At 43.6% G+C, this 21,253-nt stretch overlaps 1 protein-coding gene across 13 annotated transcripts in view; it reads right to left on the bottom strand.

The window, feature by feature from the left end:
• The window catches only part of MYO9A (myosin IXA), a 183,517-nt gene that overhangs the window by 119,268 nt on the left and 42,996 nt on the right, over window positions 1-21,253 (bottom strand). The gene's annotated exons all lie outside the window — the stretch shown is intronic.

Genomic DNA, 21,253 nt, shown 5'->3' with positions numbered 1-21,253 from the left:
AAGGGCTTTCCATCTATAATCTGAAGCTTTTCAAATGACCTTTGAGGATTTAACTTCCCAACTAAAAGCAGAATATAAAGGCCAAATGAAATGAGACCTTGGAGGAAGGGTATTGGACACGTCCCGTCTGTGCATGATCCCGTTCCCTTCCCAGGCTGATTTATTTCCCAACTTGCTCAGATTTAATGATTTAAGAACCCACAGAGGTTTGCCATGGAATAACAATGTGATTTTCCTCCCTGTCTGAATACAGGGATTTGTTTAAACTCCAACTCTTGCAGATGAATCTGCTTTGGTTGACTGAAGCAGGTTCTGGGAGGGCTGAAAGCTGCCGAGCAAACAGGTTATTCTGGAGGGATGATCCCAGAGCTGCAGCCCGGGAACCCTGCACAGGAGTCACATCTTTTCAGGCTCTTCACACTTTTTCCTTGCTTATTCACCCCAAAAATCCTCCCTGCACCCAGCACCCCCCTCAACCCACCCTCCAGCAGACATCAAAGGCGCCCACACCTCCCCTGAAGCCCCAAATCTGGCCTGGAGATGAAAATCCACTCATCCTCTACCCAAACCAGGAATTTTGATATTAAGAACCAGGATGGTGTTTAAGATTTCCAAAGGATTTACCTCCAGGTGTTTCAGTGAAGCAGAGACACAACAAGAAGGTTTTAAGCAGAATATTCAAGACATGCAAGTGCATCACCTTATATTTAGGTATTCAATTGTATTAATTAGGTTACAAGCATTTCTCTGTTATGGGATCACTCATGTTCTAGGAAACCATCTTAAGGCAATGAGATAAAATTTCTACACACCTAATTAACATTGCTTGTTAAAAAAGCAGCAAGATGAACCTGAACAGACCAAACAGGAGGCAGCAGAGTTTTTTATCATCTCATGTAATACATTTTCATAAAATTTTAAAAAATTATTTAAGCAAAGAACTATATTAAGAAGATTTATAGTGTGATTCCCTGTATTTCTACCTAAGTAATCACTCACAGAGACAAGCAAGGTCTATTTCTTTGGGGAGAAGCCTTGCTCAGGAATCACTTTCTTATTCTATAGCAAGGAAATTTAAGAGAAAACATTTCAAATATAGGAGTGGGGAACAGCAAGATTCCTCCTTTTTTATGAGCTTTTTTGGGGATGAATGTGCCAGACCACATGATATGTTATAGCCCAAATGCCTCCAGAAATCACAGCCCATAATGTTCCTCTTTCATGCATTTTTCTTTCGTGCTGATAGAAATGAGAAAGGTCTTTGGATCCCTTCTTGTGCAAACTTCGGGTGACTCCAGGCCTGGCACGTTGGGAATGGGCCAACAAGTAGCTGGAGAAACGTCTGGTGTTTGATTTGAGACAACTTAATACATTTTTGTTTGCTTTACTCACAGGGTTTCTTTAGCAGGACTGTTGGGCTATAAAAAAAGTGCTATTAATTCAATTTATACGTGTCTAATCCATACAGACCAGACCAGAACACCCTGTCCCTTGCAAACGGGGCAGAATATAATAGTTCAACCTCAGCAAACGAGTTATGACTTCTCTAAAACAAATTATCTTCTGTTCATTTGATTGCCCTTTACTGACTCATTGATTGGAGGCTGCTGAGCAGCTCAACGGCCCAAACTCCAGAACAGCATTCCAAGGATTCTTGGGGAGACCAACGCTTTTACTGGCCAGGGCTCAACATTTAGAAGGAAACAGAATTCAATACGTTCCTGTGTAGGAGCTGGGAGTCCCTCTGGAGCTGGAGGGTGATCCAGCAGCCTGGAGAAGGCAGGAGAGAGCAGCTCCATTCCTCCTCCTGCACAAAGAGATGCCTATCAGGATGAGGGAAAAAAGGGATTTACAGTTTCCTGGCTAAATGCTCCACGTTCCTCCTGATCCCAGAGGCCTGCAGCTTCCTTGTTCTCCACTGAGTATTGATGCAATCTGGATTAATTCCAGATTACAGTCAGAATAAGGATTATTTTAATGTCTTTCCTGAAAAGAAGTTATTTTCCAAACCTCAGCAACTGGGAAAACACCGTGGTGACTTGTTCTCATCTGGCAATAAAACACTGTTCTATAGATCATCCAAACTGAATGTTATTCCTCTACAGAATAACAGCAATATTCTCCTACAGAATAACAGCTGCATTCCCTTATGGAATAACAGCCTCTGTGGTAAAAGAACAAGTGGAAATACAGACCTTTGCCAGCATATTTTAGGTCCTCAGGCCTAAGAGGAGCCTTTAGCCCTCACCCTTGGAGGGAAAAACAAAAATATCATCTTCTCTTTGCTGTATAGGATAAAAAGTATATTAATACACAAGAGTTTTTAAATGGTTCCCCACTAACCTGAAATATAAATTGAATTTTTTAGAAAGTCATACCATGAATATGCCAGGAGAACAGCAAGTTGACTGCTTAAATCTCAACTATGCCATTGTGGAATACTTATATTAATGGTTATATTCCATTGAGGGGCATGGAAGGGACTGGGAGCAAAACTCCATCAAGCTCATTAATGCCAGGGAGAAGAAACAGGTTAATATCAGACAAGACAGTGCTGGAGGATTCCAATTCCCTGGTTTACTGTGAGATTTGGAGTTCATTAATCAAATGTATTCATAAAATCTGAATGACTCCTAACTGTGTGAGCACGTTGGGAACAGCTTTGCTAAAATCTATTTCCCACCAAATACCAGAAATACAGAAGGGGCTGGAGCCCAAGGAGGGGCTGAGGGAGCTGGGAAGGGGCTCAGCTGGAGAAAATCAGCTTATCCCAATATTCTATATGCTATTATTTGGGGGAAAAAAAATCCATAAACACTTTCACTCCAAATTAAAAAAAACACACAGGGAAGAAAAATAGTGTATTGGAATTTTTGAAATTTAATGTCTTTTTTATGTGTCCAGGGCACTCTCAAATTTCTTCCCCCTTCTGCAGGATGATAAAGATCATTCTCCCTAGTTTTCATTCCACCTGAAACCAAGCTCCCAGCACTCTTCTTCCCCTGTTATATTGCTTTTTAAAAGAAATACATTGAATTATGTCCAGAACATAAACTGCACATACACTACTTAACTTAGAGTCGTGCTAAATCCCTTCCCATTATTGCTCCTGCCCTGGGAAGAGCTTTTAAACCTGCAGCTCCCACCTCCTGATAAAATCTTCCAGCCCAAACTGATCTGCTAAAACAACCCCACTTTGATGGACCTATCTGACTTTAATTCCCATGAGGAGCCAGCTTGATGCAGAGAGATCCCAGCCCCTAAGGAAGCTCCAAAGCACAAAGCTATGAGGTACAACTTGAATAGCTGCAAAGAAAAAATAGCTTTTATGGGAACCCCTCAAGCTGTGGTTCAACAGCAATACTGAAAATCTAATTTATAGCAGCTAAACCTGCCTCGAAGCACCAACACCTCAGGGTTTTGCTCTCTCGGTTGTGGCTCCGTGTCCCACACTGACAGAGGAACCCAGCTGTGGCCAAAAGCACAAACCACAGATTATTTATGGTGTTTGTGCTGCAATGCCCCAGCCTGCCCCACACCGACCTTTAAAGCCCTGCAGACTTTCCTCCCTCGCTGTTCTCTGCAGCACCTTGAAGAGCAAACACGGGGTTTCCATTTCACACAGGGCAGAACCACAGCGTGGTTTGGGCTGGAAAGGCCCTGGAACATCATCCAGAGCCACCCCTGCCATGGGCAGAGACACTTTGCACTGTCCCAGGGTGCTCCCAGCCCCATCCAACCTGGCCTGGAATGCTTCCAGGGATCCAGGGGCAGCCACAGCTGCTCTGGGCACCCTGTGCCAGGGCCTGCCCACCCTCACAGGGAACAACTTCCCAACATCCAATCTAAATCCCTGCTTTTTTAGTTTAAAACTGTTTCCCCCTTGTGCTGTCCCTCCATTCCTCATCCCCAGTCCCTCTCCAGCTCTCCTGGAGCTCTCTGAGGTTTCCCTGGAGCCTTCTCCTGTCCAGGTGAGCACCCCCAGCTCTGCCAGCCTGGCTCCAGCCCTCAGAGCATCTCTGTGGCCTCCTCTGGACCCCTGAACCAAAACACAACAAAGCAACTTAAATTCAAGGTGTATAATGACAAAATACCTTTTTTTTTTGTTGGTTTAAAAATTGATGATATTTGTGTCCAATATTTTAGAGAAAGCATGTCCTGGCTGTGGGCATAAACAGAAATAATCCTACACCTTTGCCAGCAAACACAGCAGAACATCTCCTTGCTGGTGTTTGCTTCCTGTGGTAGCTGAATTTTTTTGCTTATGAGCTTCTCAAACCCATGGAGTTTCCTGTTTCTTCCCATAAAATCAATACTCAATTTTTAAGCAGGTGCAGCAACAAAAAGGTGCACACATGTCCCGTCCCTGCTCTTTGCTACCCACACAAGAACCTTTCAAATGCATGACCCACAAATCCTTCAGATGGGGAAAGCCCAGAGGATAAAGACACCAGGGAAGGGCTGGTGGGACCCTTCCTCTCCCTCTGCCCTATGGAGGACATGGAGAACACATCCATAAGGCTTGCAAAGACTGCCCAAAGGGCCAAGACCTTATTTAAGGAGCCTCCCCACACCAACCAACATCCAATTTGTTGTATTTATGGAGTTTAAAATGCTCTTCATCCCTTCACTGACACTTCACTGTCAATGCCAGTGCAGCCACCACTACAGGGAATTAAACTCTTCCAACAAAAAGCACACCAAATCCTTCATTCCATAATTACAATGACTGAACAGCAGCCAAGTGAGTTCTACCCATTAACAGACAAACCCTCTTGTGATTAAACTAATGTGTAAAATACAACCCTCATGGTACAAACTATAAAACATCTTTTTAAATATGTTTTTTTCTCATTACAGACAGTTTATGTCAACTAAAAATGTTTTGTCATGGTAAGACACCTGCACTGACCCTACCTGGGGTGAAGACTGGGATTATTCAAGGATAGCACTTGAACAATCCCTGGGGAGTATGTCAACATGCTGGAATGGAGAATCATGGAACAGCCTGAGGTGGAAAGGATCCACAGGAACCATCGAGTCCAACTCCTGTCCCTGCACAGGACACACAATAAATCCCAATAAACAGACAAGAGCCCTGTCCCCACTGCTGGGCTCTGGCAGCCTCGGGGCCATGGCCATTCCCTGGGAGCCTGTGGAGGGCCTGACCCTGCTCTGGGGGAAGAACCTTCCCTGATATCCAGCTTAACTCTTCCCCACAGCTCCTGCCATTCCCTCAGGTCCTGTATGTGGTCACCACAGAGGAGCTCAATGCCTGGAGAAATTTAACAACAATTTTTTAGTAACAACTTGTCTTAAAATACAGGCTCAGTTATGACCACGTGTCTTTGTGCACATTGAGTTCACACTGCCCGATACAAATATGGAAGAGAAGGACTTTTAATGGGAGAGCAGCAACTTACAGAAGGTTTAGGAGTCAATTTAGCTGAAGTGCCAAACCAGAGCATCATTATGGGGTAAAATACCTGAGATAAACCCCATAACCATCACTACAACACACTCTTGTTTGGGAGATATGATGCAGAGGCTCTATCGGCTGTGTAAGAAATAGGATTTAGTGTCTGCATTCCCAGCAAACACTTCAGTGTTGGCAGAATATCCCTCCTTTTCCCATACTTAAGCACAGCATCAGACCACTGCAGCTCCTTCCTTTCAAGTGATGCACTGGAAAAACAAAGGAATTACCATGAAACCACAAAGCAAGAAAACAAAACCCCAAAACCCAAGCAAAGCCTCTGACCTAAGTCCTCTTCCCAAACAGGGCCAGTTTTCCTACACAAGTGCAAGAATGGGAAAGAAAGCCCAGCTGAGCTGGCAGCCACCAGCAAACAGCCCTACAACAGATCCTGGAGGCACAGGCTGCCAAATCCCCACGGCCTGGCCGACATTCCTGCTCCTCTGCTCAGACATTCGTGTTTTTGTGAGCAGGGTGGACAGCCCTGGGAACAACAGCCAAAGGCTCATGTTTTCCAGCAAACTCGCATGCATTGGCCAGCAAATATTTGGGTGGAAAAAAGAAATCTTCATCCTAGGTTGAGCTTTGGATTTAAAGAAGCATCCCAAAATGAAGTTGGGGAATTTGGTGTTATTATAGTGTCTCTCCAACTCCCAACATTCATATTCTGCAGCCAAAGAACAAACTTTCCTCTGTCAAATGCAGGCAGCAAGTGTCTAACAGGTGCCAGGAATGAGCAAAATCTCCTTATTGGTGCTTCAAATGATTTTTTCATGGGATAAAAACATAAAATAATCACAATAAAACAGCAATAGCAATTAAGAGACCAGTTGGAAACAAGTCATAGCTAAAGGAGGAGGTTTTACATTCTCCCAGTCAGCAATACAAAAATATAAAAACATCTTTTTCCCTTATTTACACAGTTCAAATGGTGAAGTAAGAGCTTAAAAAGACTTACTAATAAGTGTTGGGATGGACCACAACACCTGCAGATCAAGGCATATCAGTGAAAAAATTATTATTTCATTGGAGCAATGGGAAGCACTGAAAAGTAATTGTTTATCGGGGACCAGAATATTTGATAAGCACTGCAGTGGCAACAAAGCAGAACTGACAGAATGACAACAGATTGCCCATGGTGACCCATTAATGTATATATTTCAAGTAAAATAACCTATATAACAGGTTATATTATGCACTGCTACATCAAGCCATATCATGATTTCCTTCTCACCTTTCATGGTCCCCTCATGCAGAGCTGGATGAAGGGCAGTGATGCAGCACAAACTGCAGCTGCAGCAAATAAAACTTGTCTGCCATTGCTAGGAACAGCCTCACACAGTGCCAGCAGCTCTGCTGCCTTCCTTTACTTTTGGAAGTGTCCAAGGCCAGGCTGGATGGGGCTTGGAGCAACCTGGTCTAATGGAAGATGTCCCTGTGCCATGGCAGGGGTTGGAACAAGATGGGCTTTAAGGTCCTCCCAACCCAAATCATGCCGTAATTCCATGATCATAAACAGGTAACAACATTCTCAGCACCACATTTGCCTTTTTCTTCTCAAGGTTGAGGCTTTTGAGTCTCCAGAGCTCCTGATCACTCGTGTCTTGTCTGCCCTGAAGCTCCTGACAAAGAAAATACAACTTTTCTATTTTCAAATAGTCAACCATTTTCAACATATTTCAGTGCTCTGCAGAAGATGGAAATAAATTCCTGTCTCCAAAACATCTCCTGGTTTTTAAAGCATGGAGCATTACATCCAGCTGTAGAAAGCCACCTCTCACCCATGGCTTCACATCCCTCCCAAAGTAACATGGTTTGGGTCTTTTTGGCCTGTTGTCTTGGAAACATTGATGTTTCAAATGACACAATACACAAACCAAGTGCTGCTTTGTAAGACATAATTTCATCATGCAGAACCATCCACAAAGGAACTGCATCCTGAGAACACTTTGGGACGAGGTTTTGCCGCGCTCTTGTCACCGCTGTCGCCTGCTGACAGCTCTGGTAGCACTCAGCCTTGCTGCAGCTGGGACTCGCTGATTTTGGGAGCTGGGGATGACCAGGTGCCATCACCCAAGCCTGGCTGAGGCTCCCACTGCCACACTATTTCAGGTGGAGCATCTCTGGACCCTCAGCCTGAGGGCAGGTCTGGAAAGAACCCATCAGAGTCCTGGGAGGTCGTCGTGAAGAAGACACAATGCCAACCCCAGGTGGAGCCGCAGCCCCTGCCCAGAAATTAAACATTGCCCATTGGCAAAAACTCATTCCTTGCAGAGTCATCCTCACCAGCTTCCACCCCCTCCTTCCCAGGCATCAGCCTCAAATTTAGGGAGAGGGATTTGGTCTGGTGGACAAGCCTTGGACACCCTCCAGCCCCTGGAGGAAGCCTCTCCAAGTCCCTTCAAAACTCCAGTTTTTTACCCTTTTTTTTTTAATATAATGATTTGACGTGGGGCCATAAATGTTTGGAAATGAAGTTTCAACTTCCTATTGCATACTTGGGTAGCCAAAAAAATGCTCAAAAGAAAACAAAGAGAAGAAGCATTCACTGCACACTCTCGGCTTGATATAAGTTTTCCTGCAGTTTGTCACCAAAATTAATGCCACAAAGTAAAAGCAGGAGAAAGTGTCTCTATCGTAACACTCCCCATCTGGAACCTCTTAGCAGAGGCACAGAGCCCTGATGTATATTTGACACACAGTTTTTCCTGCTTTTCCCAAGAGAAATATGTGTAATGAAGAAAAACAAAAACACGTTAGGCAGCAACCAAAACATACCAGTGTAACCCGAGCCTCAGCTCGGCTCCCGCCCCTGCCGTCCTTCCCCTCAGCCCTCAGCCACTCTCTGCTTCTTACAGACACAAAATCATCCACGCCCTCCCCTCCAACAAACAAAAACCAACCAAATCAGAGCTCTGGCATTCAATCAACGCAATAAAACCCACGTTTGTTTTCTGCCACGTCAAAAATCTCTTGCGTAAAGAGAAGGTTAAACGTGAATCCACACATCTCCAGCCCTTCCTTGCTTTTCTGTGGGATTATATAAATAATCTACAACTCCTCTTGACACAATTCCAAAATTTCAAGCGCCACTGAGCAGCAGCATAGAATTTCCGTGCCTCATACGCAGTTTGGATGAGTCCTTTCCACCACGGCAACGCTGCCGGGCTCGTCTTTTCCAGCTTTTGTAATGTTTCAGTAGCCACAGGCAGCTTCAGATGTCTGACTGATCCATAAAAACACCTTTTTCCCTTATTTACGTAGTTCAACGGTGAAATAAAAGCTTGAAAAGACTTATTAGTAAGTGTTGGGATGGATCACAACACCTGCAGACCGAGGCATAGCAGTGAAAAAAATTATTGTCTCATTGGATTAATGGGAAGCATTGAAAAGTAATTGTCTTATCGGGGACCAGAATATTTGATAAGCATCAGGAAAAACAACAGCTGGCATCATTTTTTTTTTTAGGGAGCAAAAGAGAAGTCTCAAAAATCAGATACTTGTGTTAGGAGAGGGTGTCTGTTCCAGCCCTTGGGTAAAGCAAAACAGGACAATTCAACAGGTACCGCCTGTCACCTTCCCAGAGGAATTACTGGGGGTTTCCTTGAGGCCACCATGGAGAGGTTTTTGTGAGCTGAACCAGGTTCCTGGGCTGGGGCTAAACCTGACACCAGTGCATCCATTCCCTGCAGAGGAGGAACAGCTGCAAGGCGAGCAGGGAGCAGCTGATGCCCCGTGGCACGAGATTGGCACCGTGCTGCAATTCTGCTTTTGTCATGGGAGAGTCTGCAGGCAGGGAAGAGCTCTCACTTCCAGGGTCATCCTGCCAAAACCACCTATTTAGCTCTGCACAATGTTCCTTAGCTCTGCCAAGGCCGGTATTTCTGAGAACAGAGCTTTGGGGTTTAAAGGACAAGAAAATCCAACCAAAAAAGGAAAGCCCTGAATTAATGAAATGAGGGGAAACGTGGTGAGATTTTATACTCCAGCTTTCCACATCGCAGAAAACGTTTCAAAACCAACACGGATATTTTTTCTGCTGTCCACCTCTTCTTAGCCTGGCTCTGCAAGATGCCAAATGGTTGGGATGGATGTGAGGAGTGTGTTTTCCTTTTCCTTTCTGGCAAAGACAGGAGTCAAACCGAGCCCAGGGCAGGGCAGATGTGCTGCCAGCACGCCGAGGATGCAGAGGCCTCTCTGCACCAAGATGAGCAGCAGCTCTTCACCATCCACCTCAGCCAAGCAGGAGAGACCGTGAAGTGGGGGCTCAAAGAATCTTCCTTCAATTCTGTGTTTTCATGTATGTATTAAGAAATGTAGTTTGAGGTTGTATATTCCATGGAAGGGCAGGATTTTTAACAACATTTCAAGTATAAATTTTTACACATCCAACCTCACTGCAAGACTTCCAGGAGCAAAGAGCCAGCCCAAACCACCCACTCTTCATTGATTTTGCCCAAAATGGAGCAAACCAGAGGAAGGAATGCAGTCCAAATTTTTACAGCAGCACCCAAGTGCCATTGAAGCTCCATCTGGGATCTCCCCCACCAGATGTGAGGAGAATGCTGTGTCACTGAGAATGTCAGAACAAATTAAGCCTCCAGAGGCATTTAATAGCATTTAAATTTGCCATCTCCTCAGTCTATGTGCATAATATTTTAGGAAACATCAGTTTTTCAAACCTTCCTGCCCTCCAGAAGAACACAGGACAACATGTATGTGCAATAATGCATAAATAACACAAATATTGCAAAGAAAGGTGCATTGGATGGAGCGCTGGTGACCTGCTGTGCTGGGAGCTCTGTGTTTCCCACCCCAGCTGCCAGCAGGGAAACACAGCAGATACACTTGGAGAATCCACAGGGGCATTGCTTGCCAGAGCACACGGCAAACCAGACTTCGTTATCCAATTAATTTCATGGCAATATGCAAGGCTCTGTCAGAGCACACTCTCATTACCTTCCCTCTCCTCTGATTTCCTGAAGTGCTGGTTTCCAGCACACAGGTATTGTACATCTCAATTCTTTTAACACCTTTTCTGTTTCCTGACAAACCCTCTCTGATTGTTCCTTACTCTGATGATTCTCAGTCCCTCTCCATCCTGGAGTAACTAAAAACACTTAGAACTCCCCTTGAAGAAATTTGCAGCCCCTCCATAGTAAAATTGAGAACATAATTTCTTCGTTCAACCTTTGACGAATCACTACAATGTGTTTGAACCTTTTAGTAAACCTTCTGCAATTAAATATATAGCAAAAAAATGATGTTGGTATCAAAGTAGCTGTGATAGGACACAGAAAGGGGTGGGAAATTTTGTAGACAGATGTCAGAGTATCTTTAACCAGCCTGACTGGAATAGCTGGAAAACCCAACCAGGATTTGAGTACGGGCTGAGACAAACTGCAAAGCTCAAGTACAAATTTAGAGTATTTCTTCTCAATGTAGCAAGAGATTCAGTGGTTGTACCTAATGGGAGAAAAGGATCCTTAACCAGAAGAGCCCAGGGATGTGAAAAGGCAGAGGGAAAAACAAGCACTCCCTGTGCTGAGCAGCAATACATCATTTATAACCCAAATAAAACCACATTTCCATCTATTATTTGGAAGTGAGTGGTGACCTAACACACAGCAGCAGAGCACAATGAAGAGTGAGCCGTTCCTAATTACTCTTGGTCTGTAAAAATGAACGGAGAACCATTGGTTATTTGCAAGGAAAGGAGCAGTTGGCGCTCTGGCCCTTGCTCCAGGAGCCAGGCTGGGATGCTGGAGCATCCCTCCCTGCAGGGCCAAGGGCAGAACAGAGCCCAGAGGCACAGCCCCACCACCCCTCCATGACAGAGCACCTCCAGAGGGTGAAAGCCTTGCATCACAATGACTGATCCAAGATATCATTTTGTGTTCTCAATAAAAAACATAAGAACACATCCAAACCCGAGGTTTTGATGTCCTAAATGTCCCTTCATAGGGCAGAACAAGGGAGGTGATGGTTTACAGGATTTTAGTCAAGCTCAGACCTGCCAATGAAAAACAGGCGGGAGGGAAACTTAGATCCAGATCTCACATTTCCCAGCACCAACTATCCACCTCCAAAACCATTATTCCATAGATATAGTTACTGCTGAGAGGTGACAACCTCATACACCACCCAACTCTCAATATGATGAAAACAACAGGGACATGATCACTCAAGTGGTCAAAATATCTCAAGTATCTCCTAGAGGGATAAAATCTTGGAAACATTTTGTAGGTGTAGAGCTAAAAGATCCCTCCCTTAAATAACAACACACATGTCATCCTGAAAGTGGGGATAAAGCAAGGAGCTCAACCACTCTTGTTGCATTTGGGATGATGTGAATTTATTATTTTTTCAACCTTCTTTATTATTATTTCTTTCTATTTTGCAATAAAAATGCATGTGGGTTGTAGCAGGAATCACTGGATTGCATCTGTTTATCCTGGCTGGGGAAGATGGGGATGCTGCTCCCGCTGGCTCACTCAAAGCAGCTTTATAAACCCCAACAAAAACACCATCAGTGCTAACTAAGGAGGGATTTGTTTGCATCTTTCAAGAGAATATTAAATGTATTTCTTTTATTGACCTTAATCAGCAAGTAAAACACTACATTAAAAAATTAAACTCATGTGAAAACAGCATTTCTCCTCTAAACAGATCTGCCTGCAATTTGGGAGGAGGCTGGAAAAGGAAACTGAAACACTGACAGAAAGGAAAACCACAGAAAGAAACCTTTCTTTCTCTTGCTGAGCCTCATCCTCTTGTTTATAAGTCCCTGGGAGAACAGCAGCACGATTGTCCTACCTCGTGCTGGCCGGCTTTCAGCAGGAAGGCTTCGCTCAGCCCAGAGCGGGGCCTTTCCTGCCCATCCCTCATTTCACTGCTCCTCCTTCCCCATCTCCCCCCGGATGGCAGCCAGGATAGGGGGCTACTGGTAATTCACCAGCTCCCCAGGCTCAAGTCATAATTAATTATCATAATTAAAACCCAGGTGGGGGCTGAAACAAGGCATGGAAAAGGAATCCCACAGTATCAGGGGCTGCACCAAAAAAAAGGGGAGAAAAAGGGGAGAATTGGTGCTAAGGAGGTCTAAAATCTAAGTTGGATGATTCAGAGATTTCCACCTGTACTCTGCTGTTCCCTGGGACGTTTGGCACAAATACATGGGGGACATTATTCCCATGTATATCAGATCAAGACTCTGATCCAGCCTACAAACAAATGGTTTGGGGGTTGCTACTGCATTTGCAATGCTTCCACTGCCACTTTAGAAAATAAATGCATCAAAGATAACTCACGTGAGAGGCAGAACGAAGGAGGGAAATATCCACACTGAATTATCCACACACTGAAGTCCTGACTCACTGAACTGTTCACCCTCTGCATCCCTTTAACCCCATCTCTGGCACCAGCCCCCCACAAGACACACAAAATTAAACTGAGCTGATTCCATGGCAAGGAGTGGGAGAAGAAAATAAAACACCATGATTTTTCCTCAAAACACTCTGAGCCCTGCTCAACTGCATCCTTGTCCAGAGAAATTTGGCTCACGAGAAACTGAAGTGTGGATCTGGCAATCAGGGGTGAAGTTGAATTAACTGTGGTTTGAATCCAGTCAAATACATGAAAGTCCTTCCAACCCTGCCCAATCCATAGTTCTATTAAGTGCAGTGACTTTTCTCAAAGCAAGAAACTTATTAGTAAGCTCCAACCTATTTTCTATTTTGAATTTCCAGTTGAAAGCTTGAAATTTAATTAAAGTCCTTGGAAAAAATTAGTGGTTAAGATCTTATGACACGATAACCATGAAGCAATTTAAAAATTACAACCATTAAATCAAAATACAGACTTATGGCTCCTTCAGTATTTGCTCTGACAGATCCCCATGCCTTAAGCCAGGAGGTGAGACATCCTGCTTATTCAAAAAGCTTCTCCCAGCTCCCTTTCTCTTGTCAAACAGACACAATTAACATGGAAAACCAGAAATATTTCGCTTACTCATAATTCTATCTTAATGAAGCTTTCCCAGCACCAAAAACCCACTGAGGGGAAACAACCTAACAACCCACAAGAGTGTTGCAGCATAGATGGAACAAAAAGCCTGCCTATTCCTCAAGTACCCCCCAGCCAGCAGGGTCAATCTGCGTGGAGCAGGATGAACACTCCATTTGCTGAGAGCTCATGGATGTCTTTAAAAGCCCAGCAATCAATAAAGTGCGGTTAAAAAACTTCATCCAGAGGGGCTCTAATGTGATAGGGATTAAGCAGATGCTGACCCATGCTGCTCTAAACTTGAAAATGGACCTCCATGACAACCTTATTCTGATTTAGTGGGACAGATAGGAAGAAAATAATGCATTTTTATTTCATATTTCTATAACTCTTGTATATATTATATCTATTTTATATCTTTATATCTCATATGCTGGATTTTATTAATATATCTTGTACACCTATAGTATATTTATTTTCTTTCAATATGTCTAATATTTGACAATTTAGGGAAGGCATTTTGGTTATAGGCTATCTATTATATCTATTTTATATCTTGATATCTCATATGTTGGATTTTATTAATATATCTTGTACACCTATAGTATATTTATTTTCTTTCAATATGTCTAATATTTGACAATTTAAGGAAGGCATTTCGGTTATAGGCTAACATGATGCAGGAATTGCCATATCCTTCACCCCAGAGCAACCATGGCCACTCCCATCAGTAAAATCCCCTCTGTGCCCCAGGTCCCTCCTGACTCATCACCTGGGGGATGCACCAGAAATCAGAGCAATCTGAACCCGTGTTATTTATCATTTCAAGCTCTTCCAAGGAAGAACGTGGCGCTTGGCCCTCGCTGATGGCGCTGTCCCTTGGATGATGCCTTAACTCAAGCATCCAAGCCAGCGTCCACTCTGTCGATAAACCCTGCTGATAAATCTAATTAACGCCAGCTGAAAACCAGGCTAACATCAATAGTTGTCTTTTTTTTTTGTTTAAGGCATTATGTTTTCTTCCAGTTTCATTGAAACGATTTGGCTTTCCTGCAGCAGATGAAAACCAGATGTTGCAAAGCGGGAAGGGCCGCGCGAGCCAGCGCGAAAACGCAGGGCTGCACCAGGCAGGTCGCACCCATTCATTACCCACATATTTCCCTTCTGCCAGGAGGTTATTTCTATTGCATCTCTGTGATTACAAATATCATAATTGTGATGTAACTCTAGAAAGCCCCGGGTCGTCCCTCGCAGCCCAGGGCCGCACGCAAGGCGCCGGCAGAGTTTCTTTGTGCTGTGTCAGCGCTTTGCAAAAGCCTTCATGCCAATATTGTGCTCTGTAATCCCTCCTGGAGCAGCCCAGGCCCAGCATTAATGCAGCTTTAACAGCTCCTGGATGCCCACTTGTTACACTGAGACCGTTCAGGAAGGCAAGGAGTTGGTGTGCACGGACACAAGGCAATTTAGGAGGTTTCACTGTGCAAAATTTAAGGTGCATCTCCACTCTCCTAATTTGCAGAGGAGCAGGAGTTGGGTTATTTATCGTTTTTAGCAGCTACATAATGCAAAAATGGGGAGCACTGGTGCATTTAGACTGACTGGCTACAAGCACCAGCAATGGAAGTGGCAGGTGACCCTGGGCTGCATTATTAGACATATTCCCTTAGCCAGAAAGAACTTTGAATTTCTTTCTCTTTCCACAATATTATTTTTTAACAGTTCAATTTTAATCTAACATGTCCAGCAATAGAATATTCTGATTTAAAGCAAATATCCGGACAGGACGTGGGAGCAGGGCTTTCTGTGCTTCAATTTGCAGGAAAGAAAAGAGAAGGAAGGGGGAAAATAAACCTTGTGCTGGATTTGCAGCACAAAAATCACTGCCCAGCAACACTGACAGCCCTGGTGGGAATTACACATCATCAGCATCCCAGCGTTGAGCAGCTGCTATTCCAAGGAATCCACTGAAATTCCTTTAAAACTGGCTTAATTCATATGAATTTCACATCACAGTGATGCAGCCATGGACTGCAGCAGCGTCTCTGCTCATACCAAATGTGCAACAAACATACCTCACATTTCACTGACAGATGCAGTAATTAACATATTGGACAAATTTCCATTGCTAAACACTCTCCAAAATATTTTAACTATCCATCACAGCTGTGCTTTTCTGTAGCACAAAGAGTTTACTTCTATTATAGCTTGAGAATTAAATTAAAATAAAGCTTTTTACATTCACATTAAGCCATGACCCAGAGAATGCAATGGGGTTTTACCTGAGTAATTGTTTGGGGATTCTGTATGACACCTCAGATGTTATATTATTATTGCTGTTGGTATTATTATGATTTGTAATTATGAACATCTATGACACCAGCAACACGGATGTTTTTTTATATATGCACATAGATATATTGCTATTACATAGATTATTGCAGGACATATTAATATATATATAAATTTGGATTACTTTGAGTCACCTGCAATGCAGATTTTTCTTTGTGCATATAATTATTACACTATTATTACATTACATATATTAATATAACAAATACTATTACAGATGTTATTTTGAACTTCTTTGACACCTGAAGTGCAGACTGTGTGTGTATATATGTAATTACATATAATTATTTTTACACATATTATTATGGCAGATATTATAATATATATATTATTTTGGATATGTATGTGACACCTGCAATGCAGATTTGTGTGTGTATCCATATAATTAATATATATGTCAGTATTATAGGAGATACTAATGTATTATTATTACTATAGGAGATATTAACTTATATTATTATTCTATAGGAGATATTAACTTTTATTATTATTACTATAGCAGATATTAACTTATATTATTATTCAGGTTGTTGTTGTTATTTATGTATTTGATTTTGATATGACACCTGCAATGCAGATTTCTACCTGCTCGTGCATGAAGCATCCCAAAACTCCCAAAATCCCATGGCAGCTTTTCCTGTAGCGCTTATTTGGAGAAACTAAAACCAAGTGCTCGTTATCACTTTCCCTGGCCAGCACATGCTGTATCTCCTATATCTACACATGTCAGTATCTCCTATAATACTGACATATATATTAATTATGTGAATACACACAAAAATCTGCATTGCAGGTGTCATATCAAAATCAAATACATAAATAACAACAACAACTTGTATAATAATATATGGTAATATCTCCTATAGTAATAATAATAAAATAGGTCAGTATCTCCTATAATACTGACATATATTTTAATTATGTGAATACACACACATATATATTAATATCTCCTATAGTAATAATAATAAAATATGTCAGTATCTCCTATAATACTGACATATATATTAATTATATGAATACACACACAAATCTGCATTGCAGGTGTCATATCAAAATCAAATACATAAATAACAACAACAACTTGTATAATAATTTATGGTAATATCTCCTATAGTAATAATAATAAAATATGTCAGTATCTCCTATGATACTGACATATATATTAATTATGTGAATACACACACATATATATTAAGGCATATATAAGGAGCAGAGGGGTTTTTGCAGGCTGATGGTGTGCATTCATCCACTCCTGATTGCAGCTCTGGGGAACAGCACGGAGCGGGGAAATCGATGGACGGAACAAAGAGACGGCGACGAAACGCCAGAAAACAACTCCCAGGTTTGGCAGCGGGCTGGGATTAGATCACTGACAATCCTGGCTTAAGGAAAGCTCCAGCGTGAATTTCCTGACTAAGGTAAAAAAAAAAAAAAAACTGGCTCAAATTTATGACCTGCTGGCAAGGTTACCTCTATCCCAGAGGCCTCCAAATACCAGGAACACTCTGGCCCAGAAATGCAGAGTTCAGCCTAATAATTCAAACACATTCCTCCCAGCATCGCCAGCTCCGCGGCCGTAGCCTTGGAGATAAAGACAAACTCCAATGTCTCCAACTCCACATTTTTCAGAGCCTTAAACTAAACCAGAAAAGTGTATTTCTAAAGTTTGCAAAGCTCTCTTTCAATGAAGAAGTGGATATGAGCCTTGTAGAGAAGGTTGTTTTAAGGAGACAACACCAAATCTTCCCCACCTCCATCAGATGGAAATCACTCGCCCTGTATTTGCTGAACAACAAAAAAATACAGCATTTTCTGCTCCTCTGGACTATTTACCAAATCTCCTTAATTAAAGGATAATTCACTCTGTACATATAAGAAGAAAACCTTCAACTGAACCCCACAATTTCCCACAGAAGAGACTCAGGACTGCTCCTTACACCTACCAGCCTGTACGTAGAATATTTGGAATCCTGAGAAATTTCTTCAAAAAAGGATTTTGTGTTATGAAATCTGCTTTGTATCTTTTTCTTTTGTTTCTTCATTTATTTCTTTTCCATTTCTTCTCCAAGCACATCAGATGCTTTACTGAAGTCTGGATCTGCTCTGCTTTGGAAAGCACTCAAGCACCAAATATTTGGGAGACAGCTCCCAACCAACCCACCAAACCAAAACTTTGCTCCCCAAACCTGCTGTTCCTCAAAAAACCCCTTTTGATTTCCTCAATGATAAAGCAAATTGAGTATAAACATTTTATCCTTATGTTGGATGTGAGCATTTTCACCCAGCTGCTTTCATTCTCCTTTGTTATCCTTCACTGAGATCCTTGGCTAAGATTTTTCTCCCAATTAAAAACCTGAAGTCAATCTGCCCGTTTTGGGACAATCAGTAAATCTATGGTCTCCACCACAAAGTCAGCGCACAGGAATCACGTTCTTTTGTTCTTATTTCCTTCTTTCAAATGAGAATAGTGTGGATCTGGACAACACTGACAAAAAATATATTTTTTCAAGTTACATTATGGGCAGAAACTGCTCAACTTTTCCTTTTTTTAAATATATATACATATATATGTTCTTTAACTATAAATAATGTTTTTCATAACAGCCAATAATCCTGATTTGTCTTATGCTGTGCTAAATTTTCAATTATTTTCACTCTTAATCAATATTGTAACATCTTTTCCTTTATTCAGGTTTTCCTTATGGCCATTGATAGTGAAGCTGACCCCAAAAACACCCATTCAGACTTAGTGGATGAAGATTTTTCCAATGTAGGAGATCCCTGAGCTGCAGCTGCCTGCAAGGGGTGGGAGGAGCAGGCAAAGCTCATCCTGCCCTGCCCCATGTCCTGCCAGGGCTGGGATGAGGATGAGGTGAAGCCTTCATCTGTTGCAGAGAAGAGCATATGTGGCCCGAAGTTTAGAGTCCGGCTCGCTGAGGGCGAAAGGCCGACGCCCCTCTGCAATTCCTGGCCAGCTCCCTTCGGCGTCTGAGGGCCTCGGGCTGTGCTGGCTGCGGGCTGGCTCACACCGCTGGGACTGGGGAGGAACGGAGCTGACCATTTCCCGGGGGTTAAACATCGGTTTATTGAAGGTGTTGCGGGATCCAAACGCGGGGAAAACAACCGGGAATAAGTAATTTCATAGGGGGTGAAACAGGATTATAAAGGAGGGGGGTGGGTACAGGCGGAACCAATCGGGAAAGGTGAGGGGATGAACTTCACAGAACTGACACTCCATGGAGACCAATAATCAAAAGGTAAAGGAGGTGTCCTGGGACCCCAGCCAGCCACCATCTCCAGAGAGGAGAAGGTTCTCAAAACCTGGGAGGAGAAAGGGAGTGATTGACTGGGCCCAGGGAGGAAACAACTTTCACTTATAAGGGAAACCAGGGGAGGAGCAATTACATATCGGCAACTATGAATAGCGGTTACCATAGCAACTTAGCTGACAGGCTAGCAGTGGCGGGAAAAACTGGGGGAACGAAACCATTTTACACATAATAGGGGAGAACAATACATAAATTGGGGGAATAACACAAGAAACTTAACAACACACTACAACAATCTGTGGCAGCACAGAGGAAGACCTGGCTCTCCATGCTCTTCACTCCTGCACAGGAGGTGCTTCCCTTCAGCTCAAGGCTTCACAGGAGCAGGGAGCGATGGTGGGACACCAGCTACCCAGAGACAGAGGGCTTTGTTAACCTGCTGATGCAAAATGGACATCATTTGGTTTTTATACTTGGAGTATGTTGAAAATAAATGATCTACAAAAGGTCGCCGCTGTTTGAAACTCTTCAGATTCTCCTTGTCCTTTCATCTTCCCTATCACAGCCTCTGCCCAGAGAAGTCCAAATCCCCAATCACAGTGACAAAGCCAAAGGCTCAACTGTCTGGCACGACGTTGATTCCTCATCCATCTTAATTAAGGGAATAGAAGGGAGCTGCAATCTGCTGCTGCCGTTAGGGCAGATCCCTTCCGCAAACACGGCAAACAATGATTGTATTTGCCTACCCTGAATTGCTGCCATGAGCTCCTGTGAGCCTTGTGCAACATGGGATTGGGAGAGGATTGTTCCACCGCCCTCCGCCGAGCTTTAACTTAACCTCTACCTAATATTTAACCTTAAACAGCAAACAAATGGGAGCAGCTCCCTGCAGTGCCTTACTGCTTTTAACTGAGTCCTCTTGGATTGGGCAAAGCCATTGGGGCAAATCAGAAGGCACTAAAACTCCTTTATATCCTTAAGATGTTGAAAGAAAACTGCAATCCACCTGCTGTAGAAGAGGTGGACAACAACACCCATACCAGCAATTCCTGAGTTGAGGCATTTTCAGTGGCGACCATCCTCACACTCAGTGAAAGCACTGACTTGGAAAGTAACAATTACAGGCATGAACAACAGCTCAGCTGGAGGTCTCCTAGTCCTTATATGTCAGTATTCTTGGTGCTGCTGTCACATCTCTGCATAGATGGACCAAAATATCAGGTTTGTTTCTTTTTACAACACCTCAGTGCATGAATCAACCCGAGTATGAAGCTGTCGCAGCCCCTCAGTTGCTGGAATTATCAAGTCTATTCCCATAGGACTCATATGGGGAAAGAAGATGTACACATTGCAGGGCTGTAGTTATCGCAGAATCATGGAATCACTGAGATTGGAAAAAACCTCTGAGATCACCAAATCCAATCTGTGATCACCACCTTGTCAACCAGACCTGAGCATTGAGTGTCATATCCAGGGATGGGGACACCTCCTTCCTGGGCAGCCCATTCCAATGCCTAATCACACCTTCTGTGAAGAAACTCTTCCCAAAGTCCAATCTGAACCTCCCTTGAGGAAGCTTAGGACAATGAATGTCCTTTTGTCCTGTCCCTCGTTTCCTGGGAGCACAGCCCAGCCCCCAGCAGGCTGCACCCTCCTGTCGGGGAGTTTGGAGAGTGGAGCAGGAACAGCAGAGGCTGCAGAGATGAGGAAGGGCCTGGAGCACCTCCCTGCTGAGGAGAGGCTGGGGGGGCTGGGGCTGCTCAGCCTGGAGAGGAGCCCTCAGCCCTGGGTGTCCCTGGGTGTCCCTGGGTGTCCCTGGGTGTCGTCCCTGGGTATCCCTGAGTGTCCCTGAGTGTCCCTGGGTGGTGTCCCTGGGTAGCCCTGGATGTCCCTGGGTGCTGTCCCCAGTTATCCAAGCATATCCCTGGGTGTCCCTGTGTATCCCTGGGTGTCCCTGGTTGCTGTCCCTGGTTATCCCAGCATATCCCTGGGTGTCCCTGGGTATCCCTGGGTATCCCTGAGTGTCCCTGGGTATCCCTGAGTGTCCCAGGGTATCTATGCATGTTCCTGGGTAGCCCTGGATGTCCCTGGGTATCCCTGAGTGCTGTCCCAGCATATCCCTGGGTGTCCCTGGGTATCCCTGGGTGTCCCT

Source organism: Zonotrichia albicollis, chromosome 11 (assembly GCF_047830755.1).
Source record: "Zonotrichia albicollis isolate bZonAlb1 chromosome 11, bZonAlb1.hap1, whole genome shotgun sequence".
Classification (NCBI taxonomy): domain Eukaryota; kingdom Metazoa; phylum Chordata; class Aves; order Passeriformes; family Passerellidae; genus Zonotrichia; species Zonotrichia albicollis.
This window is presented reverse-complemented; position numbering and strand designations above follow the sequence as displayed.